This window comes from Glycine soja, chromosome 14 (assembly GCF_004193775.1).
Source record: "Glycine soja cultivar W05 chromosome 14, ASM419377v2, whole genome shotgun sequence".
In the NCBI taxonomy this organism is placed as follows: Eukaryota; Viridiplantae; Streptophyta; class Magnoliopsida; order Fabales; family Fabaceae; genus Glycine; species Glycine soja.
In genome coordinates, this window is record NC_041015.1 from 48,034,751 (window position 1) to 48,046,459 (window position 11,709).

General features: G+C 29.5%; 1 long non-coding RNA gene across 2 annotated transcripts; it reads right to left on the bottom strand.

Moving 5' to 3' along the window:
- Positions 1–5,472: 5,472 nt before the first annotated feature.
- On the bottom strand, positions 5,473–10,606 carry LOC114384264. 2 transcript variants are annotated; one of them, XR_003660642.1, is made up of 3 exons: positions 8,067–10,606; positions 6,774–7,005; positions 5,473–5,760 (listed from the first exon to the last, which is right to left on the bottom strand). It is a non-coding gene; the product is annotated as an uncharacterized LOC114384264 (long non-coding RNA). The 2 variants fall into 2 exon arrangements; XR_003660641.1 differs by lacking the exon at positions 5,473–5,760 and having other exon boundaries at positions 6,619–7,005; positions 8,067–10,605.
- Between the last annotated feature and the right edge of the window lie 1,103 nt (positions 10,607–11,709).

Genomic DNA, 11,709 nt, shown 5'->3' on the forward strand with positions numbered 1-11,709 from the left:
TATATTTCAAATAAAATTTTTAATAGTTTTAAAATAAATATTAAATGACTTTATGCAATAATCTTTTCATCAAAAATTAATATTTTTATTTTTAATTAGTATCTTCAAAATAATTATTAACATATTATTTTATTGAAAATATGTACATAAAATTGTGGATAATATACTGATTTTCATATTCAACTGTGTAATTAAGTAAATTAATTCATAATTGTTTTTAGATAAAACTGAACATGGAATGGAGTGGACGATGGAAGTATAAGTATAATGCAACTTTAATATTACTTCCAAATTATATTAAAGAAAATAATGGAGAAAAACACATTCTTTTTGTTGTATTTACATTATTATTTTAAATTAAAATTATTTGGTATAAATCAATACAAATTAGAAAGAGTAACCCAACTGGTTTTTGATGAATTCTAAATAATGTGTGTACTTTTTTTTTATCAGCCAAAAAGATATCATCATAAGGAAATGGTACAAGAAATACCACTCCAAAATACAAGCATGAATAAAAATCCCAAGCCTATATGGCTACATAATATTTAGATGATGCTCCCCCACTTAAATATACTATAACCAGAAAGTAGGAATCCCACGATTACCCCCATCAAAATTAATGTGTATGATTATGAAACTATCAATCAAATATATCACCATTAGGAAACTCTCTCGACATTTGCCTTGTTTCTTATAAATAAAAAATGCCTTGTTTAATATTTGCATGAAAAATTCAAACTAGCATCCAGCTAAAGGGACCAGTTTGTCGGTTCAGAAAAATATTAATCAAACAAAAGCTAAATTATTTTTTCTTTTTGTGAAAGAAAATTTAGGATAAAGAAATATCACCAAAAGGTTGATCATGGTATATCAACGGACCAACCCAACTTGAGTTGACCAAAAAAAAACAATGGGGTTTGGTTGAGTTTGCAGATTTTTCAGGTTAAATTTTTGTTAACTCAATTGAATTGAGTCAAGTATTGGGTTCAATAATCCCATGTCCTGATTCGGCCTAGCAAAAAATAAAGAATTTTTAAAAATTAATATAATATTCAATATATATATATATATATATATATATATATATATATATATATATATATATAAGAAATACTTTATAGATTTTTTGCTTTTTCTTGTCTTCTTTAATTTCCTAATTATTTTAATAATAAACCTTATAATTACCCAACCTAATACAATATAAATTCGATTAGGTTAGATTGGGTCCCATCGCCAACTAAAATTATTCCAAAATTAATCAAATTCAACTATTTTGATCATATAAGATAATTTAGATCTAAAAATTACTTATGCTCGCCTCAGCCTGATCAATGATCACTTTAATATCACCTCAATTTAAAGGCTTTGAATTTAAAGATGGTCTAAAACTTACATTTACTTTGTATTAAAGAGGGGTATTTGAATTGGCAAGATGTGGGATTTATCATTCTCTACTCAATCAACCCCTTAAAATTAGCTAAATTAATTTAAAATAGGCTGACATATTGGTTTAATAATAAATATATCAAGTTTTTTTGTTCTAATTAATTTAAAATTTACTTATCTTCTTAAACTTTATCCAAATCAAAATATCTCAGCTGAGATTAATAAAAGAAAATTTTTAAACATGTTCAACTAGTTGACAAAAAAAAAATTAGGTTACCGAATTTTTAATCCAACCGAAAGTTGGCTATTGCTTGGCGAGCAAACTCTATACGTAGCTCAAGAAGTCGAATTTTACTTAAAAAAATACCTAATACTTAACGTCGAGAAACTAGACATTCAAATAAAAATTAGTTTCACGTTTAAGAAATGAAAAAAAAAACTTTATAGCCCGTAAAGAAAAATGAAAAAAATACTTTATAAAAATATGAAATAAAAAAGTCAATCCTAATATTTTTTTGGCGAACTAAAAACATTTTTCAGTGATACTGAAAATTAATTTCTTTAAAAAATTAAAAGTAAGTAACGGAGTTTTTTTTAATTATATTATATATTTTCCATATAAATCCTAATTTCAACTCTGATTTTAAGAGATTAACTTTTTTAAAAAATGGAAACATACTTAATAGCCCGTAAAAAGAAAAGAAAAAAAAAGAAAAAAGGTACTTTATAAGAGCATGAAAATAAAAAATCAAAATAATATTAATTTTTTTATGTTGTCTTAATCTTCTGGTGGCACTGAGAGATAAATCTATTCCAAAATGTAAAAAATTAATGTAGTTTCTATACACGTATAAATCCTAATTTTCAAACTATATAAAGTCAACATCGTTTTTTTTTTGCCAAAAAGTTGTAGTTTAACCTTTAAGAAGGGTACTACGAGCTGAACAGTAACTGAGGGTAAAGTCAACAGTGAACGTGTTCTGTTTGAAGCCGAAATCACGTTTCTGCTCCAAATAAATGAATGATCGGTTTCAATAGTATTTATGATGTTTGACTACTTTCTAATCAAATTAATGTTATGTTTGGCTGTTTTTTATTTTAAAAGATGCTTTCAAATTAAGTGTTATCATGTTCCGTTCATAAGAGAGCTCTAATACCATATCAAAAATATGTGAAAAGATGTAAGTGATCCCTAAGTTGATGAGGCCAAAGTTCATAGAGCTCAAAGAATGAAAGAAGACTTTGTATAGACATTTCATTGTATTGATTGATTGATAAAAGACTATCAAAATGAATTACAAATGCTTATATTTATAAATCCTAATGGACTAACCACATTTAATTAACTTCTTAACAAATCATATACTCTAACAACCACTAAAAAGATGGGAGGGAGAGAAAGAGAGGAGTTTGACAAGAGAGAAGGTGAGCAGGAAATAGACTAAAAGAAAAAAAAATGTAATATTTAGATTGATAAAATTAAAAGATAAAAACTATGAAAATTTTCTTTAAAAATAATGGGAAAAAATAAACAGTATAATACTTTTTATAAATATCCATAATTACATTTTAAAATACATATGTATAATTTTATATAAAACTTGAAATTTTGAAATAAATATTATAATTACATTTTAACGTAATGTTAATTTTTTTTATGAGGTCACATATTTATGAAAGACATTTTTGTTCAAATAACATATTATCAATATTTGAGACAAAAAAATTCTTCAAATGTTTAATGTAAGTATATATTTAAGACTCAAATTTAAAATCATTAATTAAATTAAAACAACTCATACCATTTGTTCCCGACGTTTGATGGTAAAAAAATGTAATTTAAAATATAAAACAAACAATGTTTGATGGTAAAAAAATGTAATTTAAAATATAAAACAAACAATGTTGGAAATAGTAAAATTGTTAAATAAAGATACTGTAAAGCTAAATAAATGAAAGAGAAATTGTATAACCACGTTATCTATTCCCCTTCATAAATATTTCAACTTTAAGAAGAAAAAAAGAAAATATTTATTTTAATATTTTCTAGGTATAACAAGGTCATGAGTTGAGTGAATATTTGTAAACGATTAATTATAATTTTCTATTTTATGAGTTGAGTAAGTACATGCAAACACTTGTTTAGAATGTTTTCTTTACAATATGTGATAGAGTCTCGAGACGTCAACTTAATTGATCAAACTTCGAGATGAATTAGGTGTATTCAAATATTCTGCATATATTTTGTTTCTTATAAATCTGATTATAGAAAATTTTGCATAATTTTCAACAAACCATTGTATTAAAATATAAAGATCAAATTGTAATTTTGTTCTTCCTTTAATTTTTTATATGCGATTTTAGTTTTCCTTCTAGGAAAAGAATTTTGATTCTTTTATTTAAAAAATTCATAATTTTAGTTCATCCTCAATTTTATTTCTTTTATTTTAGTCCAATTAAATTTTTGACCTAATATATTCACTCAAAGTGTCATAAAAAAATAATTCAATTGTCTGAAATGTAAAAAATAAAAAAATAAACATATGCAAAATTGATAATTGAATCAAAATTGCAAAATTTTAAAAATTTTAAAAATTAAAAAAAAATTAAAATCACATATTAAGAATTAAAGAATGAACAAAACTATAATTTAGTCCAATATAAATCAATCCTAATCCAAGTAAATGACCATTAGTCTACCATGGAAAAACTATCCTACAAATCAAGAGAACAGAAAAGAGAGGCAATCATAAAACTCAAAATAGCATTAGCATGCATACGTGAAACAGTGAAAGTGTGTTGTAAAAAACATGCTGACTAAAGTGCACTGAAGATTTTGCACATGATTAGACGACATACTAATAATCTAAAAGAATCTTTTTTGAAAAAAGAATAAAAAAAAATGGGCTAAACTAAACTACAAGAGGGCCCAAACTGCTTTTCAAAATTTGACAAACATCACCTAACAGTCACCTGTAGCTAACTAGCAATAGTACCATGCTTCAGCCTTCAGCAACATGCGTGAAAATTACACTTAAACTGCCAGTTCTAGAAAATAATCATAGTCAACAATCAATATCATCAATATTATGTACAAGGATAGATCTATTCTATGGTAAATTAATGCACCAAAAGAGATATATTATATAATAGCACAGATTAAAAAATGTTGATAATTTAGTCTGCTTGGATTGCAAGGCTGGGAAATAAACCTACACAACAGAAAAACCTAATTATAATTGTTGAATTCAACTTGAATACATTACCCAGTTGAGTTTTCTCAGTCAGTGACACTACTATACTCTGTGCTCCCCATTAATATGTCTGATATGGAAGGGTATCTACAGGACATGCCCCACCTTACAGACACCATTTGTCACATCACTCACTGTCCTTCACAAACAAAGCTTATCTCATTGCATTATCGCCACACAAAAGTAACCACAAATTAATATACCAACTAATTTAATTTCATCATATATATATATATATATATATATATATATATATATGGATCTTTGTATTCTCCCGCAAGTTCTCTCTTTAGTCTTTAGTAACTAAAACATAACTAAATTCAAATCTTTTAAATAAAGTCTCTGTTTTAATAACGGTGAACAGAAAAAATATAAGTAAACAAAGATATTTCAATAAAAATATCAATCATTTTGATATATAAAAAATAATCAATTTGAAAATATCATAAATAATGAAATTTCAGAAGAAAAAAATCATACATGTCAAAGTGATGGAAGAAAAAGAATATCTTTTACGTATCCATTAAATTTATCAACTTTTCACCCGTACTAGGTTGCTTGTTGAATAGTTTAATTTCACGCTGTTTCATATCCTAAAGTGTATACTGGACCTTTTAGAAATAGAAAAGTATTTTGCATAAGTTTGAAATCCATTAGCATAGAATTTTTTCAGATTGGGTTTTTTCTAGAAGAGACGGTAGTTGCTATAGACATTTTTTTACTAAAATTAATCGTTAATAAAATTGATAAATATTTTATATCAATGATATACTGAAAAAGAAAATGGGACGGCTGACAAGAATGATATAGATAGCAAAATGGATTGGGATAGCTGAGATTGCTTGAATCTGTGTAATAAAATGTAGAGTTTGAACTTAAGTTTCAAGTTAAAATTAAATGACTCCTTTTAGTTCAATTTGATAATGGCTCAATGCAACATTGGTTGCAAAAATGCGACAAAAGTCCTAAAAAAAGATTTTTATAGGATTTAAGTTTTATTTTAGAGGTCGAAATTAAATTCAAACTTTTTGACCCAACATTCCATAGTCAGTGACCTGCATCGAAATGGCATGCATTGAATCGAGTAGTGGATTTTGTCACCTCTATTGTAAGGGCCCTAATCACCAAAAATAAATGTTAGTAACAGATGAGGAAATTTTTAAAATACCAAACAAATGCAAGAGGCTTATCGTCTAAAAAATTTGTATGAATTGCAACTTTCACTTTCTAGTCTGTACTGAAGTCGATGAAAAATAGCTTAAAAAATGATGAAAGATAGTTGCAAATCAAGCTGCCCAACTGCAAAACCAGGGTACAGTAGAGTGAAACTCCACTTCTGTCCTTATCAATATCAGACAAAAATGAAAAAAAAATATATCAAAAAATCTTAAAAATCAATAAAACTACGCTACACAGATATGTCAATGTCATCTTATATTTGCTTAGTTTCATTATATAACTACTAGTAATGGTACGTTTTTATTTATACATTGATCCATTTTTATTTGAGATTTATTTAAAACTAAATAAATAATTTAAAAGCTTCTTAAAAATTAGAAAAAAGTGATATTTGTAATTTTTTGTCTGTTATCTTATTATAAACTAAACCAAGCATACTTATATGAGTACGTGCTGTTTTCAAAAGGCTAAACTATACTTTTTTGTCTGTTATCTTATTTTTAATATTTATTGTAGTTTTTTTTCTTTTAAATTTAGGTCAAGTTTATTATTTGAAAACAATGTTCCTTTTCAATTTTGGGACAAAATTTTGAAACTTTTTTTTTTTACTGATTCAAGATGAAATTTTAATATAGCATTTTAAAGAAATTTAGATAGTGAGAAAATCCTATTGGGATTGAGGTATAGGCCTTATATATAAATTGTTCTAAACATACAAATTAAGATGTTCATTATCACCAGATCATCAGGGTGATAACAAGAAATAATATTCACTTAACAGGCTAAAGGATCATCGTAAAATGAAAAAGTTTAATCACATAAAAATTCATAGATGCACACCTCAACAACAAAAAACATGGCTCAGTTATATGGAATATAACAGATGATGCTCCAATAACAATAATAGAAAAAACAATCTAATCACGGGAAAGGATGGTGAGATTTGAGTACCTCAGCAGCAGCAACACCCTGACATTGGGAATCACCAGCACTAGCATCCTCTGTCTCAAATAAGCAATCAATTCCACCATTGTCAAAAAGCTCTTCAGAGTGGCTGAGAGCCATCCCAAAAAGTTCCTTTTAGTTCTCAAGTTCTAGATCCACTTCATCCATGATTAAGTCATCATATAGATTATCATCTTCGCATATTCCATAAACTTTCTTTTCCAGGACAGTACAACTGCTGACTCATCATGAGAGACTACGTAATTAGATGAGAAAATAATAAGGAAAGCTAAGGATTGTGGAACATATTTCAGTAAAAAGATAAAAGTTGGCAGAATCATATATATAATTGCCCTGTAGTTAACATGTAACCATCAATGTATGTAAGTTGCAAGGCTATTGTGCTTTTGCAAGCACATCGTTATGTCATTATCCATGTAAATAAGCAAGGGCAATATTCATATCCTTTGCAAAACACTCATCATTTCATTTCACTTATCATCAAAGCCTATGGACCAAAATTTGAGATAACAGTCAACACTCATGAAAGAAGAAGCATCTTGGTACTTTGAAATGTGGAACTGAGTATAACTGTAGTTAAAATTACAACAGTAACCCAACCAAAAATATGTAAAATACAGACTGGGACATTTTGCTTTATTTTCATTTATCATCAGCCCTAGAAAATATCAAGCAAGGTCAGCTGTTCCTGCTTTGAGTTCAAGCTACCAATAAATCAGGAAAGCTGAAAGCTCTGTGAAACCAAAATACAGTTTAGACCAAGAGACAACATACAGGCAGAATGAAACCAAATCAGTTTCAAATGCGTAATACAGTAATAGTCATTTAGAAGATGAATTATAAATCTATCACAAAATTTAAAAGTGATTTAGCCAAAAAAAGCAGTTGAAGAGAAACATCTTAGGAATAGTCATGGCATGGCTTCTACAAATAAAACATCTATATCAAAACTATATAATAATTGACAAAAAGAACTCATTCCTTGGAAGATGCAAATTCATTGACTGTTCCATTGTTAGAATGTCCATCACACCTAGTATGGTCACAATTTCCCAACAGTTATGGCCTATGATGCACAAGTACATTACATGTATGAGATATGATACGTATCCAATACAGTCATTCGATTATTCAAAGAATTTATATGATATAGTGCAAGATACATATCTAGATATGAATAAAAATTCATAAAACATAATAAATATATAACTGCAATGCTGCAAATTCAAATAAGCTGGTCTAGTCTTATTTTCAAAACATAGATGCCGTCCAACTTACAATTAATCTTTGCAAGAACAACATGACCTAGCTGAGGCAGTGAAATCTGGTGTTATCCTTGACAATTATCTTTCTTCCTTGTAACTTAGATATCACCTTGATGCTTTTATGGTGGTCTGGACACATCCTTAAATTTTCCCATTCTTTTATTACTGACCTTGTATCACTGACTAGAAGCAGAACAGGTAGCCAACTTTGGACTGTAAACACCCAATCCTTTTCTTGTTATTCAACATCCTCAATAACCAGATTTTATCAATTACATATCCTGCCCTCCTCAATTTAACCTTGAGATGTGCTAGTAAATTATAGATATCTGATTGTTCATGTGGTCAGTTTTCCACAATGAACTTATGAGTTATGCTCTACCCAGCTCATGGCAGTCATTTTTTTCACTCCCTGTTTTCTCATTTTATCCCTAACTTTGTCAACATCTTTCCACCTGCCAGCCAAAGCATATATGTTAGAAAGCAACATGTAATTGCCAGAATTATGTGGTTCAACCTTGAACAGTTTAGCTGCAGCAAGTTCCCCAAGTTCAACTCGTTTATGGATGTTGGTAGCATTTAAAAGAGATCCATAAATTCCAGCATGGGGCTCCATTGGCATGCTCTGAATCAATTTCACAGCTTCTTCAAATTTACCAACTTGACCTAGCATGTCAATCATAATGCATAGTGGTCTACATCAGGAACTTTGATTGATTTAAAAACTTTCCAACCCTCTTCCAATAATCCTGCATGACTGCATGCAGTCAACACACTGATATATGTTATGCGGTTTGGTTCCATGCCCATGGGCTGCTAGCCCGGAAATCAAATGTGTTATAGGAAACTAAATCTCTTGTTGCCATTTCTGGAAATATTATTCTAGCATCTTCCATACTCCCACATCTTAAGTACATGAAAATCAAAGAACTGTATCCTGAGATGCTAAGCTTGATGTGATTTTCATTGAGGATACTGACAGCCCAATTGCCTAAACCTAGTCTTCCAAGGTGCCCACAAGCAGAAAAAACACTCACCATAGTCACCTCATCTGGTTTTGAACCTTTACTAGAGATCATTTCCTTGAACAGCTTGATTGCCTTTAGTGACTCGCCATTTTAAGCATAGCCAGCAATCATTGAATTCCAGGAGACAGTATTCCTTTCTGGTATCTTATTAAAAAGGTCTCTTGCCAAAGATAAATCAACTACTCTTGCATAAGCAGAAATCATGGCATTCCATGTGACAGAATTCTTATACACACCCAATTGCTCAAAAATCTTTTGAGCCACCTCAAGGTTCCCACACTTTGTATGCATATTAAGCAGAGCTGTCTTGAAAAAATAGTTTGAACGAAAGTTCAATTTGTCCAGCTTTCTAACAATTGACTTGGCAAGGCAAGGCTCACCAAGAGACGAGCAAGATGACAGGACAGTTACCCATGTTGTTTGATCTGGTTCGTTTCCAGAGCTTAGCATGTCATTGAACAATCTTAGAGTCTCTTGTGCCGCTCCACTTAGAGAATATCCTGATAGCATTGCATTCCAAGATACCACACTTCTTTCTGGCATCTTATCAAAATACATCCTTGCAGTCTCCGAATTCCTCATCTTTGCATGTCCAGTAACCATGGTGGTTCAAGTAATAAGATTCCTTTCTGACTTGCCCATCATGCAAAATAGTCTACTTGCTTCCTCTTCATCCCCGCACTTCCAGCATCCAGAGATTATGACATTCCAATCTGCAGTGGTTCTATCAGGCATTTCATCAAATAGTTTCCTGGCAAGCTCGATACATCCATACTTGGCATAGATACCCATAATTGCATTTCGAACGCGATGATCGTGACAATGTCCCAATTTCAGTAGATGGGCATGAAGTAGCCTGCTGGCCTTTCCAGCAGATTTTTTCAAGACCGGATAAAACGATGTATCGGGCTTAATGTCATTATAGTATTGCATATGTATAAAGAGAGAAACTACTTGTGTGGTTGCCCCCGATTTGGGAGTAATATTTGAGCATGGAGGTGAAGGCATGTACATTAGGAAATGTCGCAGCACGAAAAAAGTGGCAGGCATAGTTTGAGGGTGCAAGGAGGCACGTGCATCGGGTAAGGAGAAGCGCCACCCAGTGGTTGTGGCGGTGCTGGGAATGGAGGAAGAGCTGTGCATGGAGCTGCCTAAGATGATGGAGATTGGTTATTTTGCTAGCTATACTTTTCTTGTTCAAAGGTGACATGTTACACTATGCAATTGCAGAGTTAAATTGGTGTATCTTTTGCCTTTATAAACCCTGCTAAATTGACAAGCCATTGTGTTGAAGTGGTGATATTGCAAACATGTTGCTAAAATTCTGTTTTTGTCATTTTATCAAGCACCAGGTGTGCAAGGGACATGGGTCGTTTGAAATAACAGTACACAAATTCAATCACAATTCATTGCTAAAGGAGTGGAGATTAAACAAACCCGTGAGCAGAGTGACGCAAAAAAATAGAAAAAAGAGTAATAAGTCTAGACCATTGATTTAAAATTTATGATATCTGAACGGTTGAAATTTTGTTAGGCACTATGCAACACCTTACCTATCAAGGTCTTGCACCCCAGCCTCCATCTCATCTCAAGATCCTTACTGTTTGGTTTTTGGTTGTTTTTTGAGTTTTTGTTTTTTTAGGGGTAGGGGACTTGATTCCCTTACTAGTGTCTAGAGTTTGAACTTTATTAATAATGAAAAAAGATTAATTGAAAGGAAAAATTTAATAAAGGTAGAATAATTAGGTTCTATAGCATAAATTAATTAATTGGAAAGTTGATGAATAGGACAAAAAAAGAAAGAAGATATTAAAAAATATAAATAATTATATTTTTTTACTATGTTGGAAAGAAAAGAAAAAGTAACTTGTAAAAATAAAATTTCAAAATTTCTTCTATTTCTTTTAAAAGTCTCGTCTTAAATGTGAAAAATTACTTTTTGGAAATGTGAAATCAAACACACCTTTTATTATTACCTCATGTTTCAATCTCAAACTTTATAATTATAAGTTTAAAAAAATTATAAGTATTAGAAAAATATAATTATCATTAAATATTTTTAGGAATCACTATAATTATAATTTTTGGTTCTTCAATAGAACATTAACATATATAAACATCAATTTTTTGGATTAATTATGAGTCTAATATTTAACAGGATAAAATTTATTTTAGGTCCATGTAAAATTTAAAAAATATTAATTTCGTCTTCATAAAGTTTTTTTACATTAATTTAGTTCATATAAAAATAAAATATATTTTTGTTGGTCATTGTTGGTAACTTCATTAGACGCTAATTTGATGTGACTAACAAACTTAAACTTATAGTTTGATTATAAATAAATTAAATAATTTCTTGCAGTTAAAAATTCCTACAAATTATAATTTTTCATCACTTCATGAATAATTTTTTCGTATTTTCTGATAAAAATAAGGAAAAAGATGAAACAATACTGAGTTTCTGGTATCTTGAGTATGCTTGAAAAGGAAGATAGATAAATTAATTAACTAATTAAGTCTAATAATCACATTCACATTAAGGAATCGGTTAATGAAATTATCACCAAGAACCAACAAAAATATTTTATATTTGCAAGATCAAATTGATACAAAAAATTTTATGAGAAC